Source organism: Equus asinus, chromosome 20, assembly GCF_041296235.1.
Source record: "Equus asinus isolate D_3611 breed Donkey chromosome 20, EquAss-T2T_v2, whole genome shotgun sequence".
Classification (NCBI taxonomy): domain Eukaryota; kingdom Metazoa; phylum Chordata; class Mammalia; order Perissodactyla; family Equidae; genus Equus; species Equus asinus.
Genome location: NC_091809.1, coordinates 27433931 through 27444308, shown reverse-complemented (window position 1 = coordinate 27444308; position 10378 = coordinate 27433931).

The following is a 10378-nucleotide window of genomic DNA, read 5'->3' as shown; positions in this document are numbered from 1 at the left end:
ATAGAAGACACACAGACTGGAGAATACTTTTTCTCTTTGATAAAAACAAGCACAAATTTAAGGAGAACCTGCACACGACTTCCTATTTTTGGCTGTTATCATATAACAATATGATGCTTGGAGAGAAGATGTCATGGAAATATTAAGGATGGAAGAGTGGAAAGATGAAAATAATCTGGGCTTTTATGACATTGTTGAGTTATTGAATCAACCCTTGGACTTTTTCCTATTGAGACACACAAATTCCCTCTGTGAGGCCACTTTGGGTCAGGTAATCTGTGACTTGCAGCTAAAGCATCCTTCCTTGTGAGCCAACCATGTCTCTTCTCCACTCGTCCACCGAAGCAACGAGATCCCAGCATCACTCAGCCTGGAGCCATTACAAATGTGCGCTCTCTGACCCAAACGAGACTCTTCATGCTACTCACAACTTACTCTTCCTTGCCCTAGTCAACTTGCCCATGTGGGGAGTTCCCATTTTTCACTCCCTTCCTCAATCCTCATCATCTCCCTTTACATGAGGGAGAAGGCTGTGTCTCCAAGTTTACAGAGACAATAAACACCAGCTGATGGAAACCCCCTCAACTTTCTGACATCCCTTACAGGTACACCCACACCCCTACCTGTTGTTGCTTCCTTCCCTCACCGATGCCCATCGTCCCCTCCTCCGTGCTTCCACAGCAGCAGAGGGGTCCCCCCTCCTGTTTAAAGCTAACCCCTCCCTCTGTGCTTTGGATCTCACCCCTTCCTGCCTCTTTGGCAGAACTTTCTCCATTGATTATCTTCTCTCTCTCCTGAGTCTTTCATCTCTCACATCCTGTCTCCTGGATCTTCCCCAGTGGCATTTAAATATGGTAAAGATGGGTCAGCAAACTTTTTCTGTAAAAGGTCAGATAATAAATATTTTAGACATTTTAGACTTTTCAGGCCATATATAGTGATGGATACAGATAGATGAGAGAAAGATAAATAGAGGTACACACACACAATATATGTGATGCATGTGTAAAGGGATATGTGTGTGTCTTATAAAAGTAAAAACCATTCCTGGCTCAGTGGGCGTACAAAACAGGCTGCAGGCAGGATTTGACCCTCAGGCTGTAGTTTGCTGGCCCCAGCGTTAAAGAAGAGAAACGGCACATTGTAGAAAAATGGCCACTGTACCTGTCTCCATTCTCTTCTACTCCCTTCCCTAATATGTCTGCCTCTTTAAACCAAAAATCTGCTAGGACCCATGGCAGCTGGGTGGGAGTGAGGATGGTATCTCGGGAAATCCCCAAAAGGAAATCTGAAGTTGAAACGTCTCCCCTGTGCACCAGGTGGAGGGTCCCAAGATAAGCTGAAGATGCTCTGGGGCAAAGATCAGACACGATACATCCTGGGAAGATTCTGGCCCACAGGAGGCCATGGACCTCTTGGGATAAAGTGAGCATCATCCCTGTGTGTGCGTCTGATCCCTCTGGCCCCTAAAAACTCCACGAGGAGTCCCGCTCCTGAATCTAGAAGGACATGAGGAGATTGGGGAGCAAGGAGGCAGCTCTGCATGCCTGCCTGGTGCACCCATGGACCCCTGGGGTGAAGGATTCGTCTCCTCCCATCACTTGGGAAACTGCCCTTGCTGAGAGTTCTCAACCCCCAGATCTGAGCCCCAAAGAAAAGCGACAACCTGTGAGAGGCCCAGCAGCTGAAAAGAAGATACTGATGCCGACATGATCGACACCAAGCGAAACAGGGCTTCTCCTGGAGCAGACAGACAACAACTGTAAACAAGAATAAAGAAAAATAAGAATGTAAGGAGATTCAAGGACAGCACCATAAAGATCTACGGAACTAAATAAAAAGGGAATAAATAAAAAAGGGGAATTCTGCTGGATGAATTAAAGAGGATGATCGGTGTCAAGAGGGCTTAGAAGAAGACCACATGGAGGAAATATCTCAAAGCACAAAGCAAAATGCCCCAAGAACAAAAATCATGAGGGAAACAAAATCAGTCTTGAGGCCCCTTGAAGGAGATCTAGGATGGGAACAATGGGGTTGGGAGAGCCAGGAGGAAGCACAGTCCAGTCTGGCGCACCTCAAATTCTCCCGGCTGCGGCATCCGCTCTGTCGCTCTCTTTCTCTTCGCAGCCGAGATTTCGAGTCAAGCTGCTCACACCCTGCCACCCCGCTTCCTCCCACTCTCACCGCTTGCCTCGCTGCAGTCTGACTGGCCCCCCAACACACGGAGGACGGCCCATGCTGAGCGGGTCCTCAGTGGGGAGCCCACTGGCTGCTCCTCAGTCTTTTCTAACTTGCCTCTCGGGTCACATTTGACTCTGTTGATCCCCTCTTCTTCTTTTTTATGATCACGTGTTTTTGGTTTTTTCCAGTTTTACTGAGGTAAAACTAACAAATAAAAGTCGTATATATTTAAGGTGTGCAACGTGATGATTTGAACTACCCATCCATTATCCCCTTTTCTCCTTGAAGTATTCTCTCCTCTTGGCTTCCCTGACACCACGCTATCCTCCTACAAGGGTGGTCAGTTCATCCCAATTTGCTCAGGACTTTCCCAGCTTTGGCACTGACAGTCCTGCCTCCCAGGGACCTCTCGGTCACAAGCAAACCAGAACCATATTGCAAGCTCATCGTCTCTTGGCCCAGAGTGTCTTCATTTGGGTTCCCCCAAAAGCAAACTCTGAGATAAGAATTCCAGTGCAGGGGCCGGCCTGGTGGTGCAGTGGTTAAGCTCACATGTTCTGCTTCTTGCGGCCCGGGGTTCGCCGGTTCAGATCCTGGGTGCGGACATGGCACCGCTTGGCAAAAGCCATGCAGTGGTAGGCGTCCCACGTATAAAGTAGAGGAAGATGGGTATGGATGTTAGCTCAGGGCCAGTCTTCCTCAGCGAAAAGAGGAGGATTGGCAGCAGTTAGCTTGGAGCTAATCTTCCTCAAAAAAAAGAAAAAGAATTCCAATGCAAATAGTCTATTTTGGAGGTGACCCCAGGAAACACCAGTTTCCCAGGCAGCCAGTACAATATGTGTTCAAAGATGTGCTACAAGGCAGGCAGTGCTGTGGGCAACGGGATCTTAATTCCAGCAGGGACCTCCAGGCGATCACATGGACGAGTATCTCAGAGTCCCCTCACCTGAGGGGCAAGAGAGCTGGGCTTCGTTAAGGGCTGTTCCAGGAAGCATCTTCCCCCTGGCTCTTCTCACCTGCCGTGTGCCAGACCAGCTGGTTTCTGGTAGCAGCTGCTGGCCATTAGAAGTCACTGAAAATGTGAGGATGTAAGCAGGGCATGACCACTCTGCTACACATGACATTCCATTCTTGAACCAAGAGAAGTTCTAAGAACTTCAGTGACAGTTCAGGAACCACCCAAATTTAAATGTGTTGTGTTTACAAGCACTTTTTTCTTCCCCACCTCTAACAATGATAGCTCCCCCTTTGCTGTTGCTTCAGCTGAAAACCCTGAGGTCGTTCTTCACTCTTCTCTTCCTCTCACAATCCACATGCAATCCATCAGCAAATCCCATTAGCTGTGTTTTCAAAATAGATGCAGACTTATTCCTACCTTCAGAGTTAGCTCGCTGGGGCCCATCACCTCTCGCCTGCATTATTGTGACAGCCACACAGATTATCATTAACAGACCCAGAATTCAACTCCTGGCCTTTTATCTCAGCCCAGGGTGTCTGTCCCGCCAGACCACACTGTTCCTTTCCCATAATTGTTGGCCGAAACAAGAGCTACAAGGTCAGGGTCCTGAGGGTAATTCAAGTTTGCAGTCTCTCAGAAGGTGGCGGGTGCTACAGAAAGAGGTCGATCGCCGGAGGTACAGACGGAGCCCAGATATGAGCTCTGCCGCTGATCCACTCAACAACCACGAAAGAGCCACGAAAATGCTCCGAGCCTCTATTTTGCCAGCTGTGACATGGGGCTGGGAATGATTCCAACCTCACAGAGCCGTGGTGAAGATTAAATGAGAGCTACTGTGTCTATCTAGCACACAATCTGTGCTTGATAAACTGTGGCTGTTGTTACTTTCATCCCCCCAAGAATGCTCAAACTTTGCTCCCCTGAACTCAAAGCGGTAAAGGGGCCTCTGTCATGTTTATCTCTCTACCTGAAATCAGACGATGGCGAGAGATGTGGAAGGAAGATAGGTTTGGGCCGGCTCCACCCGGGACCCCTCCATCACAACTCTGAGGCATGACCGCAGCCCCCTGCTTCCTCATTTCTCAGCACACACACTGTAGGAAACTGAAGTTTCCTCTACTGAGATACAGGAACTTCCCCTGACCCTAGAAAAACAGTCGCTTGAAGCGACGGTCCCCTGGGTGGAGGGCTTAGAACAGGATGTCCACCGGCTCTGCAGTGTGTGGGCTGCGTGGGGGCTGGTGAGTTGGGGGCAGGTGTGGAGGTGGGAGGAGACAATAGAGGGAAGAGGAAGCCAAGTGAACACCAACCTCCGCACTGCTCCCCTGCTCAGAGCCGCCTGCTGTAATCGCTCTATCTCAGTTAAAACAGGAGCAGTCCTGCTATTAGACATGGGCACTTGATCAATAAATTGATTGATTTGCAGAATGTCCACCCACCCTTGCATATAATTCAGGTGCTGTCCAAAGGGATTGCCGCGTTGAGTTGTACTCAGCTAGGGGTAGTTCCTGCCTTTGAGGGGGTGTTCTTGACTGTCATAACGACTGGCAGGGGGCACTTCTGGCATTTAGCGGGTGTTACAGGCTGAATTGTGTCCCTCAAAATTCATACGTTGGAGTTCTAACTCCCAGCACCTCAGAATGAGACTGCACTTGCAGATAGGGTCTTTACAGAGGCAATTAAGTGAAAATGAAGTCATTATGGTGGGACCTAAGCCAATATGACCAATGTCCTTACAAGAAGAGGAGGTTACCACAGTTACAAACGGATGACCATGTGAAGACACAGAGAGAAGATGGCCATCCACAAGCCAAGGAGAGAGGTCTCACTGGAAATCAGCCACGCCAAGACCTTGATCTCTAGCCTCCAGAACTGAAACAATCAATCTTTGTTGTTTAAGCCAGTCTGAGTTTATTACGGCAGCCCCAGCAAACCAACCCAGTGGACAAGGACCACAGGGTGAACTGGCATCTTGAGACGTTCTAACATTGCAAGAGCCCATAGCCAAGAAGATCCACTCACAAGTAAAGTGAATTACTTCATCTAAGGTCTTTACAACCACAGACGGCTCAAAGGCACATGCAGGTAGATATCTCCATTGTTGTCCTGAGGATCTGACCAAGTGTTGGCCTGGCCTGGCCACCCTGGGTCAGCTAGTCTGCCTTTCTGGAAGTCCAACGGGCCAAGTCTTGGCAGATGTCTGATTCTGCCACCTAGTTTGGGTAAACCTCACCTGGGACATCGAGAAAGTTGCTTGTCAAGAATCATTTTGCCCCAGCTACTTCCCAGAGGCTGGTCCACATCCGGTAGGTAGTAAGGGAGCCCACCCTCAGCTCGTCATGGTTCAGAGGAGCATGGTATTTTCAGCTCCAACTCAGTGTCAGACCTGGAGGCCCCAGGGCCATCATCCCTTCCTGAGAACCATAATCCAGGACTTACTGAGTTTCCTCCAGACCCCAGAAATGGGAGACCCTCCAGCTCACCATCTGCTATGGACTGCATGTGTGTGCCCCAAAGTGCATATGTCAAGTCTGTCTACGCAAATAACCGAGAAGCATTCTCCATGAGGGAGAGCATGCTCCCGCCATCTGTGGCAGGATCAGCTGCCATCTCAGAACAGAGAACGTGCAACAAGCACCACAGGGACACGCTCTTTCCAAAGTCACCAGGAGATATCTGCTGCAGTTTAGCACGTACACAGCAGGTCGACCTGACCTCGGTTTCTGAGAAGAGAAACTTTTCTTCAAAAGAGGAAGACTTCAGAGGAAGGGAGGAGCTCAGAGGGCGTCCTTCGTTTTGGGACAGCGAGTTAAAGCAGATGTGCAACGTGTGCTTGTCAGGCCGCAAGTCAGGCTGCTCTGCTTAAAACAAAATCCAGGCCAGAGCAGGTTTACACCAGGACAGCTCCCTCATGCACCTTAGTATTTTAAATTTTTCTTACATCATGTTCCCCTTTTGATCAATAATTTTTTAATAGAACGTATTGATGATCAAAATACTGTCCCTCAATGCCTGAGTGGTTCCTTCCCGTCCTGGTCCCATCATCTCCCTCAGAGCTGGGCTTTATTTTAATTTTCCCAGTTATCCACGATGTGGGGAAACAGCCGAACTTAGCACACAAGCATGGAGGTGTATGTCAACAAGGGAAGCATTTCATAGGTTATGTAACGTCAATTATTTTTAAATTATTGCACAGACACTGTACATGTGCTTTTCATGACTTCTTATGATTACACCGTTCATAACATTATAGAACAGATATAGTAACAATGGTAATAAATTTAATACTTGAAGCGATCAGTTTAGAAGAATGAGTTTCCATCATTCCAGCCTGCAAGCCAGTCTTACGACACTGAGCAAAGAATCACAATTATAAAGTAGGCATGTAGTTTAAGCATTACAAGGATTCAAATGAGGAGATACGAGGTTGGGAATACAGGCCTGGTCTAGAGTCTTGGGACAGCTGTCTACAACAGATGCCATCTTCTTCTCATCCTGGTTTGGAGGTATTTGTCTTGGTCTGTCAAAGCCGTGTGTCAGAAACAGGAGTCAAAATCCACTCAAGGGGAGGGGCCTTTTTTAAATGAGAAATGTGAATCCATGAGTCTATGTCTTTTAATTTTGCAGTGCATGGATCAGTTAAGAGTACCTTGTGTGTGGGGCTGGCAGAGTGGTGCAGCCGTTAAGTTTGCACGTTCTGCTTCGGCGGCCCAGGGCTCACCGGTTCAGATCCCGGGTGTGGACATGGCACGGCTTGGCAAGCCATGCTGTGGTAGGTGTCCCACATAGAAAGTAGAGGAAGATGGGCACAGATGTTAGCTCAGGGCCAGCCTTCCTCAGCAAAAAGAGGAGGACTGGCAGCAGATGTTAGCTCCAGGCTAATCTTCCTCAAAAAAAAAAAAAAAAAGAGTACCTTGTATGGGCCTTTCCAATGGCGCTAAAAAGAGTCTTTTGTTTGATGCCTCTTCCAATAAACAAAATATTCAGGTTGTAGCCTATGATTCTGAAGGTCTTCATCTCCTGGGAGCCCACTGTGAAAAGAATCTGCTACCAATTTCTTATTTCTTTTTAACGTCTCAATGAGACCCTCACAACAATGCGATATATCTCCCTTGAGCTAAGTTGGTTCATACATCCCCTCATCTAATTGCACAGGCTGTACTGCTATTATTTCAAAAGCAGACAGCAGATGTTTACCGAAGAGTGTAGATCTAAGACTGAGGAGCGACAGAGGGAGAGCTCTTGGCCCTGAGAGACTAAATGCTTCTGCAAGTTTGCCAGTTGAGTTTGATTGTGCCGTTAGTTCCTTCCACGAATCCCGTGGACTGGGGATGATGAGCACAGTCAAGGTGCTGTATTACAGGGCAAATGCCACAAATGGATTTAGTTATGTGTCCAGTGAAGTGAGTTCCCCGCTCACTGTGTAATTTGATAGGAATTCCCCAAACAGGAATTATCCTTTTCAACACAATTTACCTACAGTTAAGCTGCTGCTCTTCTACAAGGAAAGGCCTCAACCCAACGTGCAAACATACAAACCATTACTAAGCATCCTTGCATCCTTGAGATGGTGGCATTTGAACAAAATCCAATTGTCATAGCTTAATGGGTCCCTTAGGAAGGGGAAAGTGGCCTTGTGACCCATAAAGTGGTTTCCTGGAATTATATTTAGGACAAAGAGTAAAAGAAAAATATTCTTTATGAGCCACTGTGAGAGAGAGTTTCCAAAAATATTGTTTTCCCCATGAAATCATCTTTTCAGGTGCCCAGTGAGTTGAATGGTGTACATAGAGTAATGGCAAGTGTGCAATCCATTTATATCAAGTACTATAGGCTTTATCAAGTCCAAATCACATTTACACGGCAGGCTCAAAAGTTCTCCCTTTTTGTTGCCAAATTTCTTTCTTTTCTTCTGTGGTGATTTCTTGAGCCTGTAGAAGGAAATCTTTCACTGGGTTAGCAGGGTCAACAGAGAGCAGTGGGCATTCTCGAGGCTGGACAGGCTATATATCCAGCCCAGTAATGTCCTTGCTCATCCTTTAAATAGGACCCATCTGTAAACCAAATTAGACCAGCATTATCCGTGGGCGTCTCTTGTACGTTGTTCCTAGGAGTAAGAGGGTAATCTGTGAATAAAATGCGGTCCTGGTTGTTTTCCTCGTGTGGTGCTGGAAGCAAGGCGCATTCAATCAAATCAGACTGGTCAAACCTAAGTAATTTATATAAAGGTTGAGCAATGAGTGAAAAGTTAGACACCCAGGCAGCCCCAGAAACCCCCTCAGTCGTCCGTTTGTTAGCAGTTCTGTGAAACCATCGGTTTCTCCGTTAGAGTTCTGTGATTTCTTACCCAGTTCATTTTTAGGATCTGAAAGCTCATCAGAAACCTGCATTCCAGAGTGAACGTCAGAATCCTTGTCATGAATCTCTCTGAAGATGAAACATGTTTGCAAAAGTGCCAGAGTAAAACAACGATCCGTAGATGACAGAAGCCTTAACGTTATAATGCAACTGACAAGGAAATTGGGTTATAACATTTTAAAATAACGACTAGAGGAATCATTTGATTTCACACACCATTGATGTTGCTACAGCCCTAAATCCATGATAAAGCCATTCTAGTACTCTTAACTTGTGGTTTAGGGGAAAAAAAGATAATGACTAGAATTATACAAGGACATATCAGTTTGGGGGAATTTTACATAATTTTTTTATAACCCATACTCTTTCTGAACATAAAAAAATTATTATGGCAAAGCATAGAATCCTTGCCTTTTAGGTAGACTTACTCTAAGGTGAAGAAAAATCTTTCATAATCTCTTTATCAAGAGAAGACTAAAAGTCAAAAAACATTATCCTCTTAAGAGAAAGAAAACTAAATCTCATTTTTGTACCAGCTTACTTTTGATATTAAAATGTTCACTTATTAATTCATTTCAATCTTCGCCAACTTGACCACGCACAAAACTCTTTCCTCAGGGTTTTTCTTCTACAAACCTTCTATCGCTGTCTTTTTACATTCAGAATTTGTCCCATGCCTTCTTTCCTTCTCAGTGCTTTAGGCCAAATTTATCTTTCTTAACAAAACAAACAAAAATATCTCCATTCCTTGTGGCTTCTTTACTGAAAACATGCATCTTGCTTTCCTTGCACACAGAGATGTTCTCCTTATTTTTTTCTACTAACATCCTGTAGATTGGCAGACCTACAAAGACTGTCTGGAAACATGTTTCTCATAGAAAATTTCTCAGCATGACACAAAGCACGTTTACTAATAAACCCAAGTATTTGTCCAGTTTCTCTTAAATAAGAAGCCAAAGGTAGATAAATCTATGTTTAGTCATTAATTCTAATATTTTATATTATGTGGAAATGACCTAGATATTCAATAAATGTTTATCATTTAACTTAATTTAGCAAAACTCTAAGGTTTCAACTTATCAAAATGTTTTGAAGTTAAGTATCTACACCATAACACATAATTATTGTTAAAAATTTCTCAAAAAAAACTTTTATCTTTTTCACATCTATTTACTTTATTTGTTTCCAATAATTATATTTAGATTATGCCTACAAAAACTTCATGAGACATTATACAAATAAGATGAGTTATTTCTTGCTGACAAATTTTGTAACAGAGGTAACACATCTGTATCATATCCAATGCTGATACCTCTGAAAACATGTTTATTTCAATCAAACCAACAAATTTAAATAAGCTTTCATTTACCAAAGATTGTTTTATATCATGTTGACTTGAAAGACATTTGAGTTCATTTCTATTATATTTAGAAATAATTTAAATAAGTGCTTACTTTAAGCCAATTAAATAGAGCTCCTTTAGAAATTACACCATCCAAAGGTAGAAAAACATCGTATATATAGATATAGATCATATCATATACATCATATATATAGATACATAGAGATACATAGAGACACACCTAGATACACAGATGCAAGCAGAGACCTTAAATAATTTTCCTTGAATTTTTGTTATGAATCAGGTACAATACAAAACTCAGTGATTTATAAAAGAATAGTTGGATGCAAAGTGTGTTTCGGGCAGTATTAAACAATTCCATTAATGTTTGAGTTTCCCCTTGACCACTTAAGGGAATAACAGCAGTTTCCCAGAAAGTCTCTGAGTCTCTGAGTCTCTGAGTCTCGTCAGCGCTGGGAGGCCTCACACTGGGCGCTCCTTCGAAAATAGATCACATGGATGTCTGTGAAGTCCGAACT